The sequence below is a fragment of the Pseudophryne corroboree genome, chromosome 5, assembly GCF_028390025.1.
Source record: "Pseudophryne corroboree isolate aPseCor3 chromosome 5, aPseCor3.hap2, whole genome shotgun sequence".
Taxonomy (NCBI): domain Eukaryota; kingdom Metazoa; phylum Chordata; class Amphibia; order Anura; family Myobatrachidae; genus Pseudophryne; species Pseudophryne corroboree.
Genome location: NC_086448.1, coordinates 102206643 through 102228515, shown reverse-complemented (window position 1 = coordinate 102228515; position 21873 = coordinate 102206643). Strand labels below are relative to the sequence as shown.

General features: G+C 49.6%; 2 protein-coding genes across 2 annotated transcripts in view; both read left to right on the top strand.

Moving 5' to 3' along the window:
- Positions 1-21873, top strand: part of CUBN (cubilin) — a 729033-nt gene that overhangs the window by 413775 nt on the left and 293385 nt on the right. The gene's annotated exons all lie outside the window — the stretch shown is intronic.
- The window catches only part of LOC134928700 (cubilin-like), a 73780-nt gene that overhangs the window by 975 nt on the left and 50932 nt on the right, over positions 1-21873 (top strand). The gene's annotated exons all lie outside the window — the stretch shown is intronic.

Genomic DNA, 21873 nt, shown 5'->3' with positions numbered 1-21873 from the left:
TTTGAGGAATAAGTGGGTCTTGAGAGCCTGTTTGAAGTTTTGTATAGAGGTAAAGAATCTGATAGAGGGAGAGAATTCCAGAGAGAAGGAGCAGCACAGGTAAAAGCTTGGAGGTAGGAATGGGAGGAAGTAATCAGTAGGCAGTGCATTTGTGGGGTGAAGAGGGCGGGAGTGTGGAGGGAGATGAGGTCAAAGATGTAGATGGGAGAGAAGTGGGTGAGGGCTTTGTAAGTGAGTGAGAGAAGCTTGAATTGGATTGTGAAGGGCTTATAGGAGAAGGGAGGCAGATGTATTATGTTTGCCTTCTACAAATTACCATAAACGTAGGTATAGTTGAATACTTGGCATAAAAATAAATAAATAAATGACGTCACTTTATTCTGCAGGTCCCCAAAGCTTGATGCCTAAGACAGCTGCCTCGCCCCTGCCAAGACGATACTGTAAAATTAGAACACCAGATGTGTAACATCATATTTATCTGATTCATTTTAGCAGTGGGGGAAAAAAGCAGCATGTTATCTCTATCTCTGCTGTGGGCTACAGCAGTACGCAATCATCTCAGTGACAATTCTGTGTGACTTCCACATCGAGAGACACTGATGAATAAATACAAGTTTTATCTTTTTTTATTTATTATAAAAATATATCACATACAGTAGTACCTGTCTGAAGATTCTACTCTCTTTGTGCGGTGTTTTAAAATCAGCAACTGATTATATAAATACACTTGATTTAAAAGTGACATCTTTCAGCAGATGATGAAGAGGCCAGCTGGGTGGAGGGGACTGGTTAGATTTGCCCTTATACAAGTATTGTTAAATGTTCTTTGTTAGAGAGTGTACCTAATCAAGTGTATGAATTAGGCAGGCACTTGTATTTATAAAATATAAATTTTTCTGGGCTGCATGTTTTATGATCATTTAACCTCTAAGAAAGAATAATTATAAAATGCTTCGATATTTAAGATCACTTTGTAAGGGGTTAACAATAATGATCTTTCCAGCAAAAATTACTTTCTGCAGTTCCCATGGCGCATCGCTAGGTGGCACTGTTATGTCACTTTGAATAGCAAAGCATTGCACTGAATATTTTTCTGATTTGCAAAGCCATTTTCACAGCTGGCTGCATACAGTAGATCTTCCCCACAATGTAAGGAGGCTGTTTCTGTGTGTGGGGTGGGGGCAGGGCTTAAAGTGGTCCTGGAGAGGTGGTGGAACTCATTTACTCTACCACCTCCCCTCCCCCCACCCACATTAAATAGATCCAGTGCTAGTGTTTTCTGCACCCCATGCAAAATATAAATTTGTGCCCTACTTCCTATACTTTATAAAGGGACATTGCTCTCACAAAGAAGCAGCATGGTCACACAGTAGTACTCCCAATTCAAATTACACCACACAGTAGCCCAATGTTATTCACATTACACCGCATGTAGTGCCTCTGATTCATATTACACCACATAGTAACATAGTTAATGAGGTTGAAAAGAGGCAAAATGCCCGTTAATGTCCCTTATTATGTTCACATCACTTGGTAGTGCCCTTTATTCACATTGTGCTACACAATGGTACCATTTATACACGTTATTCCTCACAGGAGTACCCCTTATATACAGTGCTCCATGTGCACAATTCCAACAGTAGTAGTGCCCCTTATACACATAATGCCCACAGAAGTGCCGCTTATACACAATCTGCCCACAGTAGTAGTGCTGCTTATATAGAGAATACCCACAGTAGTAGTGCTCCTTACACATAATGACCACAGTAGTAGTGCTCCTTACACATAATACCCACAATAGTAGTGCTCCTTACACATAATGACCACAGTAGTAGTGCTCCTTACATATAATGACCACAGTAGTGCCCCTTACACACATCTCTGCCTCTGTCACTCCAACACTCACCACCTGTGTCCCTCCAGCAGCTTCCCCACCTCTCTTGTCCCTCCAGCCCCCTCTCATCTTATCTTAATGCACAGAGCCTGCTCCTCTTCACTTCAGCAGGGGTGACCGCATGACATCACATATGCTGTACCGGAAAAGAAAGCCACTGGGACCTGAGGAGGGGATGAATTCTGTCCAACAGACACAGCGTGTGTGAGTACCAGGAGTTGGAGGGCTGTAGATAGAGCAGGACCATAAGTCACCAGGACCTGAGGAAGGGGGAGGTGGCTGCAGCTCATCAGTAACACTGTGATGACGTAGGTTATGGGGCAGGCTTTTCTGTTGGAATTACTGTGCAGGGCAATGGAAGAGGTGGAGCTAGTTCCCCCTACGATTATAGGTGGTGGAACTCAGTTCCACCTCAATCCCACCCCCCCACTTTAACCCCTGGGTGGGGGTTAGGAAGCACATGCTCAGATTTTGATTGGTATTATTATCATTCATCCTGGTAAATGCGGTGAGGTGAGGTGATGACTGTACCCATATGTGTGCAATCAAAGGTCAACCAGCCCCCTTGTGATCGGGTACATCCAGTTTGCTGAACACCTGCGTCTGGGAAAACTGGCACCTGCCTATTTGTCCATCAACCCAGATAGTCAGAAACATTACCTTACATCTTACATGGCAGCCTTCATGGAATGGATAGAATGCTTTTTTCTCTATCGTCCTAAGTGGATGCTGGGGTTCCTGAAAGGACCATGGGGAATAGCGGCTCCGCAGGAGACAGGGCACAAAAGTAAAGCTTTTACAGGTCAGGTGGTGTGTACTGGCTCCTCCCCCTATGACCCTCCTCCAGACTCCAGTTAGATTTTTGTGCCCGGCCGAGAAGGGTGCAATTCTAGGTGGCTCTCATAAAGAGCTGCTTAGAGAGTTTAGCTTAGGTTTTTTATTTTACAGTGATTCCTGCTGGCAACAGGATCACTGCAACGAGGGACAGAGGGGAGAAGAAGTGAACTCACCTGCGTGCAGGATGGATTGGCTTCTTGGCTACTGGACATGAAGCTCCAGAGGGACGATCACAGGTACAGCCTGGATGGTCACCGGAGCCACGCCGCCGGCCCCCTCACAGATGCTGAAGCAAGAAGAGGTCCAGAATCGGCGGCTGAAGACTCCTGCAGTCTTCTTAAGGTAGCGCACAGCACTGCAGCTGTGCGCCATTTTCCTCTCAGCACACTTCACACGGCAGTCACTGAGGGTGCAGGGCGCTGGGGGGGGGGCGCCCTGGGAGGCAAATGAAAACCTTTAAAAAGGCTAAAAATACCTCACATATAGCCCCAGAGGCTATATGGAGATATTTACCCCTGCCTAAATGTACTAAATAGCGGGAGACGAGCCCGCCGAAAAAGGGGCGGGGCCTATCTCCTCAGCACACGGCGCCATTTTCTGTCACAGCTCCGCTGGTCAGGAAGGCTCCCAGGTCTCTCCCCTGCACTGCACTACAGAAACAGGGTATAACAGAGAGGGGGGGCAAAATAAATGGCAATATATTAATATAAAAGCAGCTATAAGGGAGCACTTAATCATAAGGCTATCCCTGTCATATATAGCGTTTTTTGGTGTGTGCTGGCAGACTCTCCCTCTGTCTCCCCAAAGGGCTAGTGGGTCCTGTCTTCGTATAGAGCATTCCCTGTGTGTCTGCTGTGTGTCGGTACGTGTGTGTCGACATGTATGAGGACGTTATTGGTGTGGAGGCGGAGCAATTGCCAAATATGAGGATGTCACCTCCTAGGGGGTCGACACCAGAATGGATGCCTTTATTTGTGGAATTACGGGATAGCGTCAACTCGCTTAAGCAGTCGTTTGCCGACATGAGGCGGCCGGACACTCAATTAGTGCCTGTCCAGGCGCCTCAAACACCGTCAGGGGCTGTAAAACGCCCCTTGCCTCAGTCGGTCGACACAGACCCAGACACAGGCACTGATTCCGGTGGTGAAGGTGACGAATCAACCGTATTTTCCAGTAGGGCCACACGTTATATGATTTTGGCAATAAAGGAGATGTTACATTTAGCTGATACTACAGGTACCACTAAACAGGGTATTATGTGGGGTGTGAAAAAACTACCAGTAGTTTTTACCGAATCAGAAGAATTAAATGACGTGTGTGATGAAGCGTGGGGTGCCCCGATAAAAAACTGCTAATTTCAAAGAAGTTATTGGCTTTATACCCTTTCCCGCCAGAGGTTAGGGAGCGCTGGGAAACACCTCCTAGGGTGGACAAAGCGCTAACACGCTTATCAAAACAAGTGGCGTTACCCTCTCCTGAGACGGCCGCACTTAAAGATCCATCAGATAGGAGGATGGAAAATATCCAAAAAGGTATATACACACATGCAGGTGTTATACTACGACCAGCTATTGCGACTGCCTGGATGTGCAGTGCTGGGGTAGTTTGGTCAGAGTCCCTGATCGAAAATATTGATACCCTGGACAGGGACAATATTTTACTGTCGTTAGAACAAATAAAGGATGCATTTCTTTATATGCGTGATGCACAGAGAGATATCTGCACACTGGCATCACGGGTAAGTGCTATGTCCATTTCGGCCAGAAGAGCTTTATGGACACGACAGTGGACAGGCGATGCGTAGAGGAGTTATTTGGGGTCGGTCTATCGGATTTGGTGGCCACGGCTACGGCCGGGAAATCCACCTTTCTACCTCAAGTCACTCCCCAACAGAAAAAGGCACCGACCTTTCAACCGCAGCCCTTTCGTTCCTTTAAAAATAAGAGAGCAAAGGGCTATTCATATCTGCCACGAGGCAGAGGACGAGGGAAGAGACAGCAACAGGCAGCTCCTTCCCAGGAACAGAAGCCCTCCCCGGCTTCTACAAAAGCCTCAGCATGACGCTGGGGCTTCGCAAGCGGACTCGGGGGCGGTAGGCGGTCGTCTCAAGAATTACAGCGCGCAGTGGGCTCACTCGCAGGTAAATCCCTGGATCCTGCAGATAATATCTCAGGGGTACAGGTTGAAATTAGAGACAGAGCCACCTCGCCGTTTCCTGAAGTCTGCTTTACCAACGTCCCCCTCAGAAAGGGAGACGGTTTTGGAAGCCATTCACAAGCTGTATTCTCAGCAGGTGATAGTCAAGGTACCTCTTCTACAACAAGGGAAGGGGTATTATTCCACTCTTTTTGTGGTACCGAAGCCGGATGGCTCGGTAAGGCCTATTCTAAATCTGAAGTCCTTGAACCTGTACATAAAGAAGTTCAAGTTCAAGATGGAGTCACTCAGAGCAGTGATAGCGAACCTGGAAGAAGGGGACTTTATGGTATCCTTGGACATCAAGGATGCGTATCTCCACATTCCAATTACCCCTCACACCAGGGGTACCTCAGGTTCGTTGTACAAAACTGTCACTATCAGTTTCAGACGCTGCCGTTTGGTTTGTCCACGGCACCTCGGGTCTTTACAAAGGTAATGGCCGAGATAATATTTCTTCTTCGAAGAAAAGGCGTATTAATTGTCCCATACTTGGACGATCTCCTAATAAGGGCAAGGTCCAGAGAACAGCTAGAGATGGGTTTAGCACTATCTCAAGAGGTGCTAAAGCAGCACGGATGGATTCTGAATATTACAAAATCCCAATTAATGCCGACAACTCGTCTGCTGTTCCTGGGGATGATTCTGGACACAGTTCAGAAAAAGGTTTTTCTTCCCGAAGAAAAAGCCAAGGAGTTATCTGACCTGGTCAGGAACCTCCTAAAACCAGGAAAGGTGTCTGTACATCAATGCACAAGAGTCCTGGGAAAAAATGGTAGCTTCTTACGAAGCAATCCCTTTCGGCAGATTCCATGCAAAGGGATCTGTTGGACAAATGGTCAGGGTCGCATCTTCAGATGCACCTGCGGATAACCCTGTCGCCGAGGACAAGGGTATCCCTTCTGTGGTGGTTGCAGGAGGCTCATCTATTGGAGGGCCGCAGATTCGGCATGCAGGATTGGATCCTGGTGACCACGGATGCCAGCCTGAGAGGCTGGGGAGCAGTCACACAGGGAAGAAATTTCCAGGGAGTGTGGTCGAGCCTGAAAAAGTCTCTTCACATAAGCATTCTGGAACTAAGAGCAATCTACAATGCTCTAAGCCAGGCGGAACCTCTGCTTCAAGAAAGACCGGTGTTGATCCAGTCGGACAACATCACGGCAGTCGCCCATGTAAACAGACAGGGCGGCACAAGAAGCAGGAGGGCAATGGCAGAGGCTGCCAGGATCCTTCGCTGGGCGGAGAATCACGTGATAGCACTGTCAGCAGTATTCATCCCGGGCGTGGACAACTGGGAAGCAGACTTCCTCAGCAGACACGACCTTCACCCGGGAGAGTGGGGACTTCATCCAGAAGTTTTCCACATGCTATTAAACCGTTGGGTAAAACCAATGGTGGACATGATGGCGTCTCGCCTCAACAAAACACTGGACAGGTATTGCGCCAGGTCAAGAGATCCGCAGGCAATAGCTGTGGACGCGCTGGTAACACCTTGGGTGTACCAGTCGGTATATGTGTTTCCTCCTCTGCCTCTCATACCAAAGGTATTGAGGATTATACGGCAAAGAGGAGTAAGACTAGTGGCTCCGGATTGGCCAAGAAGGACTTGGTACCCGGAACTTCAAGAGATGGTCACGGACGATCCGTGGCCTCTACTTCTGAGAAGGGACCTGCTTCAGCAGGGTCCTTGTCTTTTTCAAGACTTACCGCGGCTGCGTTTGACGGCATGGCGTTTGAATGCCAGATCCTAAAAGGAAAAGGCATTCCAGAAGAAGTCATTCCTACCTTGATAAAGGCAAGGAAGGAAGTCACCGCGAAGCATTATCGCCGTATTTGGCGAAAATATGTTGCGTGGTGCGAGCAGCGGAGGGCTCCGATGGAGGAATTTCAACTGGGTCGTTTTCCTACATTTCCTGCAATCAGGATTGTCTATGGGTCTCAAATTGGGATCTATTAAGGTTCAAATTTCGGCCCTATCAATATTCTTCCAAAAAGAATTGGCCTCAGTCCCTGAGGTCCAGATTTTTATCAAAGGAGTACTGCATATACAGCCTCCTGTGGTGCCTAAGGTGGCACCGTGGGATCTAAATGTAGTTTTAGATTTCCTCAAATCCAATTGGTTTGAACCACTAAAGAATGTGGATTTGAAATATCTCACATGGAAAGTGACTATGTTACTGGCCCTGGCTTCGGCTGGGAGAGTATCTGAACTGGCGGCTTTGTTTTATAAAAGCCCTTATTTAATTTTCCATTCGACATAGGGCAGAGCTGCGGACGCGTCCGCATTTTCTCCCTAAGGTGGTATCAGCGTTTCACCTGAACCAGCCTATTGTAGTGCCTGCGGCTACAGACGACTTGAAGGACTCCAAGTTGTTGGACGTTGTCAGAGCCTTAAAAATATACATTTAAAGGACGGCTGGAGTCAGAAAATCTGACTCGCTGTTTATACTGTATGCACCCAACAAGTTGGGTGCACCTGCTTCTAAGCAGTCGATTGCTCGTTGGATTTGTAACAAAATTCAACTTGTACATTCTGTGGCAGGCCTGCCACAGCCTAAATCTGTTAAGGCCCATTCCGCAAGGAAGGTGGGCTCATCTTGGGCGGCTGCCCGAGGGGTCTCGGCATTACAACTCTGCCGAGCAGCTACGTGGTCAGGGGAGAACACGTTTGTAAATTTTTACAAATTTGATACCCTGGCAAAGGAGGACCTGGAGTTCTCTCATTCGGTGCTGCAGAGTCATCCGCACTCTCCCGCCCGTTTGGGAGCTTTGGTATAATCCCCATGGTCCTTTCAGGAACCCCAGCATCCACTTAGGACGATAGAGAAAATAAGAATTTACTTACCGATAATTCTATTTCTCGGAGTCCGTAGTGGATGCTGGGCGCCCATCCCAAGTGCGGATTATCTGCAATACTTGTACATAGTTATTGTTAACTAATTCGGGTTATTGTTTAGGAAGCCATCTTTCAGAGGCTCCTCTGTTATCATACTGTTAACTGGGTTTAGATCACAAGTTGTACGGTGTGATTGGTGTGGCTGGTATGAGTCTTACCCGGGATTCAAAATCCTCCCTTATTGTGTACGCTCGTCCGGGCACAGTACCTAACTGGAGTCTGGAGGAGGGTCATAGGGGGAGGAGCCAGTACACACCACCTGACCTGTAAAAGCTTTACTTTTGTGCCCTGTCTCCTGCGGAGCCGCTATTCCCCATGGTCCTTTCAGGAACCCCAGCATCCACTACGGACTCCGAGAAATAGAATTATCGGTAAGTAAATTCTTATTTTTTGTAATTTTGGTAGAGATATAGGGGGTCATTCTGACCAGTTCGCACGCAGTGGTTCTTCGTAGTGGTGCGAAGGCATCAGGACTGCGCATGCGCGGTGTGCGCATTGCATGCGTGCTTTGTTGCCCGGCGACGGCAATGACGCCGGTAATGAGGAAAGCGGTCGCAGCGGCGACCGCAATAAGATTGACAGGAGGAAGGCGTGGTGGCGGATGTCTGACGTCAAATCCGGGACCTGCATCGTTGGATACGTCGCAAAGGGTAAGTAGGTCTAGGGATACTCTTGTTTTGCTTGAAATGTTTTTAGCATAGCAGGGCTGCACAAGCAATCGCAGCCCTGCTATGCAGATATACACTCCCCCATAGGCGATGTCAAGTTAATCGCACAACCAGCAAAAAGTTCCTACGTGCGATCAACTCGGAATGACCCCCATAGAACAAGATTCATTGTAGGTAATTACAGATAGGAAAGCCTCTAAATTTTGCTTGCGCCTCCATGGGGTATCGAGTGTTATGGTAAGAACTTACCGTTGTTAAAACTCTCTCTGCGAGGTACACTGGGCTCCACAAGGATGGACAATATGGGGTGTAGAGTAGGATCTTAATCTGAGGCACCAACAAGCTCAAAGCTTTGACTGTTGGCCAGAATGCACAGCGCCACCTCCTCTATAACCCCGCCTCCCAGCACAGGAGCTCAGTTTTTAGTTAACCAGCCCAATGCAGTAGCAGGAAAAGAGACGACAACGGTTAGTAGCCACATACACCACACTCTCACAACAGGAGAAGTGTCAGCGGCTAATGCCATACCAACCCGAAGAAGCTAAGTGCGTCAGGGTGGGCGCCTTGTGGAGCCCAGTGTGCCTCGCAGAAAGAGTTTTAACAACGGTAAGTTCTTACCATAAAACTCGTTTTCTGCTGCGGGGTACACTGGGCTCCACAAGGATGGACAATGGGGATGTCCTAAAGCAGTTCCTTATGGGAGGGAACGCACTGTAGCGGGCACAAGAACCCGGCGTCCAAAGGAAGCATCCTGGGAAGCGGCAGTATCGAAAGCATAGAACCTTATGAACGTGTTCCCGGAGGACCACGTAGCCGCCTTGCACAATTGGTCAAGGGTCGCACCACGTTGGGCTGCCCAAGAAGGTCCAACAGACCGAGTAGAATGGGCCGTAATGTGAGCAGGAGCGGACAGACCAGCCTTCACATAAGCATGTGCAATCACCATTCTAATCCATCTGGCCAGGGTTTGCTTGTGAGCAGGCCAGCCACGTTTGTGAAATCCAAACAAAACAAAGAGAGAATCAGACTTTCGAATAGAAGCAGTTCTCTTCACATAGATACGGAGAGCCCGTACCACATCCAAAGACCGCTCTTTGGGAGACAAATCAGGAGAGACAAAGGCCAGAACCACAATCTCCTGATTAAGGTGGAACGAGAACACCACCTTTGGTAAATAACCAGGACGAGTCCGAAGTACCGCCCGGTCACGGTGAAAAATCAGATATGGGCAACTACAGGAAAGGGCACCCAAATCCGACACTCTTCTAGCCGAGGCAATAGCCAGCAAGAACACCACCTTAAGGGAAAGCCTCTTAAGGTCAGCTGAACCAAGGGGTTCAAATGGAGGCTCCTGCAACGCCTCCAAAACCACAGGCAAATCCCAAGGAGCCACAGGCGGGACATAGGGAGGTTGGATACGCAACACACCCTGAGTGAAAGTATGAACATCCGGTAAAGTCGCAATTTCTCTGACGTCCTAGTGGATGCTGGGAACTCCGTAAGGACCATGGGGAATAGACTGGCTCCGCAGGAGACTGGGCACTCTAAAATAAGATTTTTCCTTACCGGTAAATCTATTTCTCGTAGTCCGTAGTGGATGCTGGGACTCCGTAAGGACCATGGGGAATAGCGGCTCCGCAGGAGACTGGGCACAACTAAGAAAGCTTTAGGACTACCTGGTGTGCACTGGCTCCTCCCACTATGACCCTCCTCCAGACCTCAGTTAGGATACTGTGCCCGGAAGAGCTGACACAATAAGGAAGGATTTTGAATCCCGGGTAAGACTCATACCAGCCACACCAATCACACCGTATAACTCGTGATATTATACCCAGTTAACAGTATGAACATAACAGAGCCTCTCAACAGATGGCTCAACAATAACCCTTTAGTTAACAATAACTATATACAAGTATTGCAGACAGTCCGCACTTGGGACGGGCGCTCAGCATCCACTACGGACTACGAGAAATAGATTTACCGGTGAGTAAAATCTTATTCTCTCTGACGTCCTAGTGGATGCTGGGAACTCCGTAAGGACCATGGGGAATAGCGGCTCCGCAGGAGACTGGGCACAAAAGTAAAGCTTTAGGACTACCTGGTGTGCACTGGCTCCTCCCCCTATGACCCTCCTCCAAGCCTCAGTTAGATTTTTGTGCCCGAACGAGAAGGGTGCACACTAGGGGCTCTCCTGAGCTGCTTAGTGGAAAGTTTAGTTTTAGGTTTTTTATTTTCAGTGAGACCTGCTGGCAACAGGCTCACTGCATCGAGGGACTAAGGGGAGAAGAAGCGAACTCACCTGCGTGCAGAGTGGATTGGGCTTCTTAGGCTACTGGACACCATTAGCTCCAGAGGGATCGAACACAGGCCCAGCCATGGAGTCCGGTCCCAGAGCCGCGCCGCCGGCACCCTTACAGAGCCAGAAGCAAGAAGAGGTCCGGAAAATCGGCGGCAGAAGACATCCTGTCTTCACCAAGGTAGCGCACAGCACTGCAGCTGTGCGCCATTGCTCCTCAGCACACTTCGGTCACTGAGGGTGCAGGGCGCTAGGGGGGGGCGCCCTGAGCAGCAATAAAAACACCTTGGCTGGCGAAAATACATCACATATAGCCCCCAGGGCTATATGGATGAATTTTAACCCCTGCCAGATTACACTGAAAAACGGGAGAAAAGGCCGCCGAGAAAGGGGCGGAGCCTATCTCCTCAGCACACTGGCGCCATTTTCCCTCACAGCTCCGTTGGAGGGAAGCTCCCTGGCTCTCCCCTGCAGTCACTACACTACAGAAAGGGTTAAAAAAGAGAGGGGGGCACTAATTAGGCGCAGTATAAACAATACAGCAGCTATAAGGGGAAAAACACTTATATAAGGTTATCCCTGTATATATATAGCGCTCTGGTGTGTGCTGGCAAACTCTCCCTCTGTCTCCCCAAAGGGCTAGTGGGGTCCTGTCCTCTATCAGAGCATTCCCTGTGTGTGTGCTGTGTGTCGGTACGTTTGTGTCGACATGTATGAGGAGGAAAATGATGTGGAGGCGGAGCAAATTGCCTGTAATAGGGATGTCACCCCCTAGGGGGTCGACACCTGAGTGGATAAACTGCTGGAAGGAATTACATGACAGTGTCAGCTCTTTACAAAAGACAGTGATTGACATGAGACAGCCGGCTACTCAGCTTGTGCCTGTCCAGACGTCTCATAGGCCGTCAGGGGCTCTAAAGCGCCCGTTACCTCAGATGGCAAATACAGACGCCGACACGGATACTGACTCCAGTGTCGACGGGGAAGAGACAAATATGACTTCCAGTAGGGCCACACGTTACATGATTGAGGCAATGGAAAATGTTTTACACATTTCTGATAATACGAGTACCACCAATAGGGGTATTATGTTCAGTGAGGAAAAACTACCTGTAGTTTTCCTGAATCTGAGAAATTAAATGAGGTGTGTGATGAAGCGTGGGTTTCCCCCGATAAAAAAACTGATAATTTCTAAAAAGTTATTGGCATATATCCTTTCCCGCCAGAGGTTAGGGTGCGTTGGGGAACACCCCCTAGGGGGGATAAAGCGCTCACACGCTTGTCAAAACAAGGGCTCTACCCTCTCCTGAGATGGCCGCCCTTAAGGATCCTGCTGATAGAAAGCAGGAGGGTATCCTAAAATGTATTTACACACATACTGGTGTTATACTGCGACCAGCAATCGCCTCAGCCTGGATGTGCAGTGCTGGGTTGGCGTGGTCGGATTCCCTGACTGAAAATATTGATACCCTAGATAGGGACAGTATATTATTGCCTGTAGAGCATTTAAAAGATGCATTTCTATATATGTGTGATGCACAGCGGGATATTTGCCGACTGGCATCAAGAGTAAGTGCGCTGTCCATTTCTGCCAGAAGAGGGTTATGGACACGACAGTGGTCAGGTGATGCGGATTCCAAATGGCATATGGAAGTATTGCCTTATAAAGGGGAGGAGTTATTTGGGGTCGGTCTTTCAGACCTGGTGGCCACGGCAACAGCTGGGAAATCCACGTTTTTACCCCAGGTCACCTCTCAACATAAGAAGATGCCTTATTATCAGGCGCAGTCCTTTCGTTCCCATAAGGGCACGTGGGCAAAAGGTTCCTCATTTCTGCCCCGTGACAGAGAGGGAAACGGCTGCAGAAATCAGCCAGTTCCCAGGAACAGAAGCCCTCCCCCGCCTCTGCCAAGCCCTCAGCATGACGCTGGGGCTTTACAAGCAGACAGGGAGGCAGTGTTGGAAGCCATTCACAAGCTGTATTCCCAGCACGTGATAATTAAGGTACCCCTCCTGCAACAGGGAAAGGGGTATTACTCCACACTGTTGTGGTACCGAAGCCGGACGGCTCGGTGAGACCGATTTTAAATCTAAAATCTTTGAACACTTACATACAGAGGTTCAAATTCAAGAGAAGGGGACTACATGGTGTCTCTGGACATCAAGGATGCTTACCTTCATGTCCAAATTTACCCTTCTCACCAAGGGTACCTCAGGTTTGGGGTACAGAACTGTCATCAGTTTCAGACGCTGCCGTTTGGATGGTCCACGGCACCCCGGGTCTTTACCAAGGTAATGGCCGAAATGATGATACTCCTTCGAAGGAAGGGAGTTTTAGTTACCCCTTACTTGGACGATCTCCTGATAAGGGTAAGATCCTGGGAACAGTTGGAGGTCGGTGTAGCACTATCTCAGGTAGTGTGGCGACAGCAAGATTGGATTCTCAATATTCCAAAATCGCAGCTGGTTCCGACGACTCGTCTTCTGTTCCTAGGGATGATTCTGGACACAGTTCAGAAAAAGGTGTTTCTCCCGGAGGAGAGAGCCAGGGAGTTATCCGTGCTAGTCAGGAACCTCCTAAAACCGAGCCAAGTCTCAGTGCATCACTGCACAAGGGTTCTGGGAAAAATGGTAGCTTCCTACGAAGAAAAGCCATTCGGCAGATTCCACGCAAGAACTTTCCAGTGGGACCTGCGGGACAAATGGTCCGGGTCGCATCTTAAGATGCATCAGCGGATAACCCGGTCACCAAGGACAAGGGTGTCCCTCCTGTGGTGGTTGCAGAGTGCTCATCTTCTAGAGGGCCGCAGAGTCGGCATTCAGGACTGGGTCCTGGTGACCACGGATGCCAGCCTGCGAGGCTGGGGAGCAGTCACACAGGGAAAAAATTTCCAGGGCTTATGGTCAAGCCTGGAGACATCATTTCACATAAATATCCTGGAGCTAAGGGCCATTTACAATGCTCTCAGCTTAGCAAGACCTCTGCTTCAAGGTCAGCCGGTGTTGATCCAGTCGGACAACATCACGGCAGTCACCCATGTAAACAGACAGGGTGGCACAAGAAGCAGTCAATGGCAGAAGCTGCAAGGATTCTTCGCTGGGCGGAAAATCATGGGATAGCACTGTCAGCAGTATTCATTCACTCCCGGAGTGGACAACTGGGAAGCAGACTTCCTCAGCAGGCACGGCCTCCACCCGGGAGAGTGGGGACTTCACCCAGAAGTCTTCCACATGATTGTAAACCATTGGGAAAAACCAAAGGTGGACATGATGGCGTCCCGCCTAAACAAAAAATTGGACAGGTATTGCGCCAGGTCAAGGGAACCTCAGGCAATAGCTGTGGACGCTCTGGTAACACCGTGGGTGTACCAGTCAGTGTATGTGTTCCCTCCTCTTCCTCTCATACCAAAAGTACTGAGAATTATAAGACGGAGGGGAGTAAGAACTATACTCGTGGCTCCGGATTGGCCAAGAAGGACTTGGTACCCGGAACTTCAAGAGATGCTCACGGAGGACCCGTGGCCTCTACCTCTAAGAAGGGACCTGCTCCAGCAAGGACCCTGTCTATTCCAAGGCTTACCGCGGCTGCGTTTAACGGCAGGGCGGTTGAACGCCGGATCCTGAAGGAAAAAGGCATTCCGGATGAAGTCATCCCTACCCTGATCAAGCCAGGAAGGATGTAACCGCAAAGCATTATCACCGCATTTGGCGAAAATATGTTGCGGGGTGCGAGGCCAGTAAGGCCCCGATGGAGGAATTTTCAACTAGGTCGATTCCTGCATTTCCTGTAAACAGGAGTGTCTATGTGCCTAAAATTGGGGTCCATTAAGGTTCAATTTCGGCCCTGTCAATTTTCTTCCAGAAAGAACTAGCTTCAGTTCCTGAAGTTCAGACGTTTGTAAAAGGGGTACTGTATATACAGCCTCCTTTTGTGCCTCCAGTGGCACCTTGGGATCTCAATGTAGTTTTGGGGTTCCTAAAGTCACATTGGTTTGAACCACTTGAATCTGTGGAGTTAAAATATCTCACATGGAAAGTGGTCATGTTGTTGGCCCTGGCCTCGGCCAGGCGCGTGTCAGAATTGGGGGCTTTATCCTGTAAAGGCCCTTATCTGATCTTCCAGACAGGGCGGAATTGAGGACTCATCCTCAATTTCTCCCTAAGCGGTTTTCAGCGTTTCACGTGAACCAGGCTATTGTGGTACCTGCGGCTACTAGGGACTTGGAGGACTCCAAGTTGCTGGATGTAGTCAGGGCCCTGAAAATATATGTTTCCAGGACGGCTGGAGTCAGAAAATCTGACTCGCTGTTTATCCTGTATGCACCCAACAAGCTGGGTGCTCCTGCTTCTAAGCAGACTATTGCTCGTTGGATTTGTAGCACAATTCAGCTTGCACATTCTGTGGCAGGCCTGCCACAGCCAAAATCTGTAAAAGCCCATTCCACACGGAAAGTGGGCTCATCTTGGGCGACTGCCCGAGGGGTCTCGGCTTTACAACTTTGCCGAGCAGCTACTTGGTCAGGGGCAAACACGTTTGCTAAATTCTACAAATTTGATACCCTGGCTGAGGAGGACCTGGAGTTCTCTCATTCGGTGCTGCAGAGTCATCCGCACTCTCCCGCCCGTTTGGGAGCTTTGGTATAATCCCCATGGTCCTTACGGAGTTCCCAGCATCCACTAGGACGTCAGAGAAAATAAGAATTTACTTACCGATAATTCTATTTCTCATAGTCCGTAGTGGATGCTGGGCGCCCATCCCAAGTGCGGATTGTCTGCAATACTTGTACATAGTTATTGTTACAAAAATCGGGTTATTGTGGTTGTGAGCCATCTTTCCAGAGGCTCCTCTGTTATCATGCTGTTAACTGGATTCAGATCACAGGTTGTACGGTGTGATCGGTGTGGCTGGTATGAGTCTTACCCGGGATTCATAAATCCTTCCTTATTGTGTACGCTCGTCCGGGCACAGTATCCTAACTGAGGCTTGGAGGAGGGTCATAGGGGGAGGAGCCAGTGCACACCAGGTAGTCCTAAAGCTTTACTTTTGTGCCCAGTCTCCTGCGGAGCCGCTATTCCCCATGGTCCTTACGGAGTTCCCAGCATCCACTACGGACTATGAGAAATAGAATTATCGGTAAGTAAATTCTTATTTTCTCTGACGTCCTAAGTGGATGCTGGGACTCCGTAAGGACCATGGTGATTATACCAAAGCTCCCAAACGGGCGGGAGAGTGCGGATGACTCTGCAGCACCGAATGAGAGAACTCAAGGTCCTCCTCAGCCAGGGTATCAAATTTGTAGAATTTTGCAAACGTGTTTGCCCCTGACCAAGTAGCAGCTCGGCAAAGTTGTAAAGCCGAGACCCCTCGGGCAGCCGCCCAAGAAGAGCCCACTTTCCTCGTGGAATGGGCTTTTACAGATTTAGGCTGCGGCAGGCCAGCCGCAGAATGCGCATGCTGAATTGTGCTACAAATCCAGCGAGCAATAGTCTGCTTCGAAGCAGGAGCACCCAGTTTGTTGGGTGCATACAGGATAAACAGCGAGTCAGTCTTCCTGACTCCAGTCGTCCTGGAAACATAAATTTTCAAGGCCCTGACTACGTCCAGTAACTTGGAGTCCTCCAAGTCCCTAGTAGCCGCAGGCACAACAATAGGTTGGTTCAAGTGAAAAGCTGATACCACCTTAGGGAGAAACTGGGGACGAGTCCTCAATTCTGCCCTATCCATATGGAAAATCAAATAGGGGCTTTTACATGACAAAGCCGCCAATTCTGACACTCGCCTAGCCGAAGCCAAGGCCAAAAGCATGACCACTTTCCACGTGAGATATTTTAAATCCACGGTTTTAAGTGGCTCAAACCAATGTGACTTTAGGAAACCCAACACCACATTGAGGTCCCACGGTGCCACTGGAGGCACAAAAAGGAGGCTGAATATGCAGCACTCCCTTAACAAATGTCTGAACTTCAGGCAGTGAAGCCAGTTCTTTTTGGAAGAAAATCGACAGAGCCGAAATCTGGACCTTAATGGAACCCAGTTTTAGGCCCATAGTCACCCCTGACTGTAGGAAGTACAGAAATCGACCCAGCTGAAACTCCTCCGTTGGGGCCTTCCTGGCCTCACACCACGCAACATATTTTCGCCATATGCGGTGATAATGTTGTACGGTTACATCTTTTCTAGCTTTAATGAGCGTAGGAATTACTTTCTCCGGAATACCCTTTTCTTTTAGGATCCGGTGTTCAACCGCCATGCCGTCAAACGCAGCCGCGGTAAGTCTTGGAACAGACAGGGCCCCTGCAGCAGCAGGTCCTGTCTGAGCGGCAGAGGCCATGGGTCCTCTGAGATCAATTCTTGAAGTTCCGGGTACCAAGCGCTTCTTGGCCAATCCGGAACAATGAGTATAGTTCTTACTCCTCTTTTCCTTATTATCCTCAGTACCTTGGGTATGAGAGGAAGAGGGAGGAACACATAAACCGACCGGTACACCCACGGTGTCACTAGAGCGTCCACAGCTATCGCCTGAGGGTCCCTTGACCTGGCGCAATATTTTTCTAGCTTTTTGTTTAGGCGGGACGCCATCATGTCCACCTGTGGCCTTTCCCAACGGTTTACAATCAGTTGGAAGACTTCTGGATGAAGTCCCCACTCTCCCGGGTGGAGGTCGTGCCTGCTGAGGAAGTCTGCTTCCCAGTTGTCCACTCCCGGAATGAACACTGCTGACAGTGCTAACACGTGACTTTCCGCCCATCGGAGAATCCTTGTGGCTTCTGCCATCGCCGTCCTGCTTCTTGTGCTGCCCTGTCGGTTTACATGGGCGACTGCCGTGATGTTGTCTGACTGGATCAGAACCGGCTGGTTTTGAAGCAGGGGTTTTGCCTGACTTAGGGCATTGTAAATGGCCCTCAGTTCCAGAACATTTATGTGTAGGGAAGTCTCCTGACTTGACCAAAGTCCTTGGAAGTTTCTTCCCTGTGTGACTGCCCCCCAGCCTCGAAGGCTGGCATCCGTGGTCACCAGGACCCAGTCCTGTATGCAGAATCTGTGGCCCTCTTGAAGATGAGCACTTTGCAGCCACCACAGCAGAGATACCCTGGTCCTTGGAGACAGGGTTATCAACCGATGCATCTGAAGATGCGATCCGGACCACTTGTCCAACAGGTCCCACTGAAAAGTTCTGGCATGGAACCTGCCGAATGGAATTGCTTCGTTGGAAGCTACCATATTTCCCAGGACTCGCGTGCAGTGATGCACCGACACCTGTTTTGGTTTCAGGAGGCCTCTGACTAGAGATGACAGCTCCTTGGCTTTCTCTTCTGGGAGAAACACTTTTTTCTGGACTGTGTCCAGAATCATCCCCAGGAACAGTAGACGTGTCGCAGGAACCAGCTGTGACTTTGGAATATTTAGAATCCAACCGTGCTGGTGTAGCACCTCCTGAGATAGTGCTACGCCGACCAACAACTGCTCCCTGGACCTCGGCTTTATCAGGAGATCGTCCAAGTATGGGATAATTAAAACTCCCCTTTTTCGAAGGAGTATCATAATTTCGGCCATTACCTTGGTAAATACCCTCGGTGCCGTGGACAGGCCGAACGGCAACGTCTGGAATTGGTAATGACAATCCTGTACCCCAAATCTGAGGTACTCCTGGTGAGGATGGTAAATGGGGACATGCAGGTAAGCATCCTTGATGTCCAGTGATACCATGTAATCCCCCTCTTCCAGGCTTGCAATAACCGCCCTGAGCGATTCCATCTTGAACTTGAATTTTTTTATATATGTGTTCAAGGATTTCAAATTTAAAATGGGTCTCACCGAACCGTCCGGTTTCGGTACCACAAACATTGTGGAATAGTAACCCCGTCCTTGTTGAAGTAGGGGCACCTTGACTATCACCTGCTGGGAATACAGCTTGTGAATTGCCTCTATCACAGCCTCCCTGCCTGAGGGAGTTGTTGGCAAGGCAGATTTGAGGAAACGGCGGGGGGGGGGGGGAAATGTCTCGAATTCCAGCCTGTACCCCTGAGATACCACTTGAAGGATCCAGGGATCTACTTGTGAGCGAGCCCACTGATTGCTGAAGTTTTTGAGACGGGCCCCCACCGTACCTGGCTCCGCCTGTTGAGCCCCAGCGTCATGCGGCGGACTTAGAAGAAGAAGCGGGGGAGGACTTTTGTTCCTGGGAACTGGCTGTATGCTGCAGCTTTTTTCCCCTACCTCTGCCTCTGGGCAGAAAGGACGCGCCTCTACCCCGCCTGCTCTTTTGGGGACGAAAGGACTGTACCTGATAATACGGTGCTTTCTTTGGTTGTGAGGGGACATGTGGTAAAAATGCTGACTTCCCAGCCGTTGCTGTGGACACTAGGTCTGAAAGACCATCCCTGAACAACTCCTCACCCTTATAAGGCAAAACTTCCATGTGCCTTTTAGAATCTGCATCACCTGTCCACTGCCGAGTCCATAACCCTCTCCTGGCAGAAATGGACAGTGCACTTATTTTAGATGCCAGCCGGCAAATATCCCTCTGTGCATCTCTCATGTATAAGACAGCGTCTTTAATATGCTCTATGTTTAGCAATATAGTGTCCCTGTCTAGGGTGTCAATGTTTTCTGACAGGGAATCTGACCACGCAGCTGCAGCACTGCACATCCATGCTGAAGCAATAGCTGGTCTCAGTATAATACCAGTGTGTGTATATATAGCCTTCAGGAGAGCCTCCTGCTTTCTATCAGCAGGTTCCTTTAGGGCGGCCGTATCCGGAGACGGTAGTGCCACCTTTTTTTGATAAGCGTGTAAGCGCTTTATCCACCCTAGGGGGTGTTTCCCAACGTGACCTATCCTCTGGCGGGAAAGGGTACGCCATTAGTAACTTTTTAGAAATTACCAGTTTTTTATCTGGGCAAGCCCACGCTACTTCACACACCATTTAATTCTTCAGAAGGGGGAAAAACTACTGGTGATTTTTTCTCTCCAAACATAATACCCTTTTTTGTGGTACCTGGGGTCACATCAGAAATGTGTAAAACATTTTTCATTGCCTCAATCATGTAACGAGTGGCCCTATTGGGCATTACATTAGTCTCTTCGTCGTCGACACTGGTATCAGTATCCGTGTCGACATCTGTGTCTGCCATCTGAGGTAGCGGGCGTTTTAGAGCCCCTGATGGCCTTTGAGACGTCTGGGCAGGCACGAGCTGAGAAGCCGGCTGTCCCGCATTTGGCATGTCATCAAATTTTTTATGTAAGGAGTCGACACTTTCACGTAATTCCTTCCACAAGTCCATCCACTCAGGTGTCTGCCCCGCAGGGGGTGACAACACATTTATAGGCATCTGCTCCGCCTCCACATAAGCCTCCTCATCAAACATGTCGACACAGCCGTACCGACACACCGCACACACACAGGGAATGCTCTGACAGGAGACAGGACCCCACAAAGCCCTTTGGGGAGACAGAGAGAGAGTATGCCAGCACACACCAGAGCGCTATATAATACAGGGATTAACTAAATTATATCCCCTTATAGCTGCTATATATGTATATTGCGCCTAAATTTAGTGCCCCCCCTCTCTTTTTTACCCTTCTGTAGTGTAGACTGCAGGGGAGAGCCACGGAGCTTCCTTCCAGCGGAGCTGTGAGGGAGAAATGGCGCCAGTGTGCTGAGGGAGATAGCTCCGCCCCTTTTTCGCGGACTTCTCCCGCTTTTTTCAGGAATTCTGGCAGGGGTAATTTATCACATATATAGCCTCTGGGGCTATATATTGTGATGATTTTGCCATGCAAGGTGTTTATATTGCTGCTCAGGGCGCCCCCCCCCCAGCGCCCTGCACCCATCAGTGACCGCAGTGTGAGGTGTGCATGAGGAGCAATGGCGCACAGCTGCAGTGCTGTGCGCTACCTTGTTGAAGACAGGAGTCTTCTGCCGCCGATTTTCCGGATCACTTCTTGCTTCTGGCTCTGTAAGGGGGCCGGCGGCGCGGCTCCGGGACCGAACATCAAGGCCGGTTCCATGCGGTCGATCCCTCTGGAGCTAATGGTATCCAGTAGCCTAAGAAGCCCAAACTACCACCAGTTAGGTAGGTTCGCTTCTTCTCCCCTTAGTCCCTCGCTGCAGTGTCTGTTGCCAGCAGATCTCACTGTAAAATAAAAAACCTAAAATATACTTTCTCTCTAGGAGCTCAGGAGAGCCCCTAGTGTGCATCCAGCTCAGCCGGGCACAAGATTCTAACTGAGGTCTGAAGGAGGGTCATAGTGGGAGGAGCCAGTGCACACCAGGTAGTCCTAAAGCTTTCTTAGTTGTGCCCAGTCTCCTGCGGAGCCGCTATTCCCCATGGTCCTTACGGAGTCCCAGCATCCACTTAGTACCTAATCTTTCTTTTCTCTGACGTCCTATCTGTTGTGCACTGGCTCCTCCCTCAATGCCCCTCCTCCAGACCTCAGTTAGAATCTGTGCCCGGCCAGAGCTGGGTGCTCCTAGTGGGCTCTCCTGAGCTTGCTAGAAAGAAAGTATTTGTTAGGTTTTTTTTTCCAGTGAGATCTGCTGGCAACAGACTCACTGCTTCGTGGGACTGAGGGGAGAGAAGCAAACCTACCTGCGTGCAGCTAGCTTGTGCTTCTTAGGCTACTGGACACCATTAGCTCCAGAGGGTTCGAACACAGGGCCTGACCTCGATCGTCCGTTCCCGGAGCCGCGCCGCCGTCCCCCTTGCAGAGCCAGAAGAAAAAGGAGATAAAATCGGCGGCAGAAGACTCCGGTCTTCATTAAGGTAGCGCACAGCACTGCAGCTGTGCGCCATTGCTCCCACTGCACACCACACACTCCGGTCACTGTAGGGTGCAGGGGGGGGGGGGAGCCACCTTCCCTTACACAGTTACATGAGTTATATAGAGGGGTGTAGCTGCCATAGGTGCAGGGAGTACAGCTGCTATGGGGCACAGAGCTGAGAGGGGCCACCTTCCCTGGAAAACTGTATATGTGCAAAAAAAAACGCCATTAAGATATACAAAACGCGGGAGAAGCCTGCCGCTGAGGGGGCGGGGCCTTCTTCCTCAGCACACCAGCGCCATTTTCTCTTCACAGCTCC